The sequence below is a fragment of the Buceros rhinoceros genome, unplaced genomic scaffold (assembly GCF_000710305.1).
Source record: "Buceros rhinoceros silvestris isolate BGI_N320 unplaced genomic scaffold, ASM71030v1 scaffold7218, whole genome shotgun sequence".
In the NCBI taxonomy this organism is placed as follows: Eukaryota; Metazoa; Chordata; class Aves; order Bucerotiformes; family Bucerotidae; genus Buceros; species Buceros rhinoceros.
The window spans coordinates 9,832-14,339 of NW_010426256.1; positions in this window are offsets into that span (position 1 = coordinate 9,832).

Below are 4,508 nucleotides of genomic sequence, written 5' to 3' on the forward strand. Positions count from 1 at the left end.
AAGCATGCTTCCTTCCTTAGCAAGGCAAGATAATGACCTCATTTACTAAAACTTTTTGCACTTACCAGTTGCATGTAACAAGCTAGCTTCTAATTTGTGTGGAATTCTTGGAGAAATTTTCATAGATGCACGAATCTGGTAAAAACTAAAGTAAAAGACAGTGATTTGCAACACATGTGGTACAGTACATCTCCTTTACCAAATACATATACATAACATGACAAAGGCAGGAACGGAGAGTGGGAACGAGGAACAGGGCAAGGAAGTCTATGGAGCTTAAACGACTCTTATTTTGACTCTTCATCCTGTTGCTTTTTTTTTTTTCTTAATCATTAACCAAAGTGGCAGCCAAACATATGAATAAAAGAAGGAAGCCTCAATACAGAGCTAGTCTTTCCATGCTCCACAGTGTTGAGGCAAATATTTATGGAGATACTTACAAGGTAAACTACACTGCAGAACCGATATGAATGAAAAAATCAGGATTTACAGCTATACTACAACCATCTCAGAAGGATCTACCACGTAGCACATCTACAGGACTGCTATAGCCAGTTCTGCTGCTGAAGAATCTATCTGTGAAACTGCGACACCCCCCTGCCTCCCCCTCCAGGATCCCCAGAACACCCACCACTTACCAGACACTCTCTCACTCACAAGGTTTGTGGCCACCAGATACATTAGAAAGTGCAAATAAAGGGTCACACTAGGCAAGATATGACAATACTTGCAGTGTTAAGACACATCACTATCACCTTTATGCTATTAAAGGCAGGAACTGCAGGCTTAAAACCTAAAATTAAAAAGACCAACAGAAAAGTCTTTTGCGTCTCTGACCCCATTTTAAACAGTTTTGAATATTATTCAGCTCCACACGGTTTCTGACTTCGATTTCCATCTGTGAAATCCCCAATTGTCACTCATACTGATCTTAGAGATATCTTTACATAACACAAGCACCCCTAAATACACTTAGAGGACGTGTTCTACCCATCTCATCCCATTTCAGATAATTTATTTGTGATTGAAGGGATTAGCTTCAGCTCCTCAGTGAGCTGACGTGACTCAGCTCCACAAACACTAACACCAGCAAAAGGGTGGGAGCAAGAACATTCACAAGCAGGGAACAAGAAGACAAAAACCACCTTTCTAGGCAGAATCATGGTACCAAACGCCCTTAGGAATGTGCGATTTACCCTTTGTATTCCACTCAGGGTGTACACTCACTCACAGTCTTATGGCTCATTTTCATCATCTCCACTTTCTAAATCCAAACTACTCTTATCTATTGAGTTATTCTGATTTTGGTTTCTAACACTTCAACCGAAGCTGACTATCCAGACTTCGTTATCACATGATGAAACTGTGTACTAGCCTAACAGTCAACCAATAAAAAAAAATTAATTTTTCCACAAAATTAAAGTCAACTTTATCAAAGAATGCATTATAATAGAAGATATTTAATGAACCCATGATATTGCTAGAGATAAAGAGCTGACAGCAAAATAATTCCTACCTTTTGAGGAGTGAATAAAACTTAATCTATTGCAAACTAATAATTACATATTTGACCCACAGGTCAAACACTTCTTAACTGATTCATAAACAGTAAATTAATTAATTTTGTATTGGATTAAAAAATTAAAAATCAACATTAAGCTTTCACTGTCATCTTCTTCAGGACTGTAGGGAACTGGGATTCAGAGAGCCCTCTCGACTTTAACCCAGGAGGATGCAATCTGGTAGACTGACGTACTGCTATTCTCTGGGACAGATGTGACTTCCATCATTCAATTAGTTACTCATTTCACCTATACTGAGGACACATGATACACAAAAGTGTAACAGCCTCAGCAAGGAGATACTTTCCACCAGCCCATTTCACAGTGTCATTTCTGGATCCACAGAAAACATTTATCAAGAGCCTGACACCGTACCACTACAAGCTGCATCTGCCCTCGATTCAAATGACTAGCCTGTCATGGCAGAGCATACTGCTTGTTACTTCACGTATTAAGAAAAGAACGCAAAATCATTGGTATGATTTGTATTATGTCCCTGTAGTTCAGAGACATGCCGGATATTTTACTTCATCTCGCCCTAAGCTACCAAACTGGGTCACTGCACTAGACTTTAAAATATCCCAAATCTGCCTCATTCTCAGTTCATGTTTAGAACCACATGACTACAGCCCAACAGAGCATAAATTTAACTAAGGCTTAACAACTTCATAAAATCTGAATAAATTAATGAATTAGGACTGTAACAAGGTAAAATGAAAGGCAAAAGCAAAATAAAAACTGAACATCAAACAGAAAAAAGGTGCAATGTGATATTCCTGTTACTTAATGCAATGAGACTTGTTTGCCCTAAAAAAAGCTATTGATTGTTTACAATACAGGCTGAAAGAAAGCAATCAATAGAACTGTTCGTGCCTAGAACGTAATTTGCAAAACCAAAAGGCTGTTAAGGACATCCCTCCTTTTCCTATTATTACTTGCTAGCAATTAATCAAAAGCAGACTATTCTACCCTTTAGCCAATAAACCCTTTACCTGCCTGACATATTTTAATTTGGGTAATGGGAAGATGAAGGTGTATTGTTTGCTTGTTTGAGACAGGTGGCTTTGACTTTCAGCAGATTTATACTTTAAGCCATTTATACAACATTCACCTGTTAATCTGAGTAATAAAATCCTGTAGGAGTTCAACTCAGGGCAAATAAGTAAATATTAATTCAAAATCTTGTGCCTAGATCTTTGAGCAATTATTTACCTGCATCAAGATATTCAAATAAGAAAAACAACCTCCTACACAGTATTTACCCAAATTATTTACTGTCACTCATCTTTAAATGCCGCATACATTACGGATCCGCCTGCAAATGAAGAGCTATGATATCGCAACAGGGTTCTTTGTTCACAAAGGAACTGTAATACATAAATAAATGTAAATATGTAAATACATAAATAAATGCTTTTTATTTAAAAGTTAAGATACACCTTTCTCATTTGACATCAAATTTTAAAAGAAATGTCAAAAAGAAAAAAAGCATCAAGTCTCATCACTCTCTTTCCCCCCAAGCCCTGCCTTCCTCATCTCCCTCCCGTCTCCAGTTCAACTCATTAATTAATTTGTGTCACAATGCTTCCGCTTCTATTTAAAAACAGCAACAACAAAATCAAGCCACTTTCAACTATTTCCCAGCTGTAACATAAGCACTGTTTAGTTCTTATATACACAACAATTGACCCATAAACCTGATCAAGTCTATTGTGTCTGCTTGGGCCTCCACATAAAAATTTAGTATCAAGGATTTGTTATTCACCTATCACATTCAATTATCAGAAATATCCCTAAAATATTCCATAGAAAAGTTCTGAATACAATCAACTCTCCATTATCTTCTGTAACATGAGCATGAAAGTATCCTGGGTAGCAGAAAATCCCAGACAGTAACAATGCTACAGAACATGCCACTGATGGTACAGGAAATGTGCTCAGTCCAGCATCTTCCAACAGGTGACACGTGCAGACCTATTAGGCAGTTGCAGGCTTAGTACTACAACTTTTCAGGCGGGCCCATCAGTCTGTCTATACTAAAATGCCTTCCTGATGCCCACAGGAATGGAGAACACAGTACAAACATTTCAGTGGCACGACCCGTGCTCAAGCCAAGTCAGTCAGATTCACATGCCCAGCCTTGGTACAGCATATTTTCTCTGAGACACACATCTGTAAGTCCCAGGAACATGACAGAAGGATACTGCAACTGAGACTGCACCAGTTTGGCTCCTTCAAGTTCTGACTCTGACAGCAACCTGGAAAACCATTTTACTGATTATAGAGACAGGGGCTCTATGTTAATTTGAATATTTATGTAAAACTGTTTTCCAGAGCAAAAATATTAAGAAAACAGATAGAGATTTGCAATTAGCATTAAGATTCCAGTAAATTGCTGAGGTTCTTAAAGCTGTGATTTTTTGGTAAAGACTTTTGAAGAATAATTTGAAAAAAATCTGTGTTATAACCTGTCCCTTAATCTCTCCTTTGACTGCATTGAATGAGGAAAACACCATTTTCAGATTACTAAGGGTTGCAATTTTCAGATAACAAAGTCGTCAAAAATATTTTGATGAAGATGCTTGTTAAGGGTTGAGGGCCGAGGTAAACAACCCCTCGAATTCCTTAACGATTCTCCTCTGTTTTGTTATAAACAGAAGGAGTTGAAAGGGGAAGAAGAAAATTCACACCTCGGTCTGCATTCAAGGAACTGAAACAAACTTTTAATACACACTAAATTCACACAACTATTCACTACATATACATATGCACAAACCGAGAAAGGAAAAAACTAAGAAAAGAAGACTCAGATAACCAGAGTTCTGCGCAGTCCTCTTCAAGGTCAGTGCTCTGGGCAGGCATCCAACGACAAGGTGGGAGTGGAGGCTTTTGCCGCTGCGTCCCAGGCGGAGCGCAGAGTAAAGTTCTGTCCACGGCAAAGGAGGC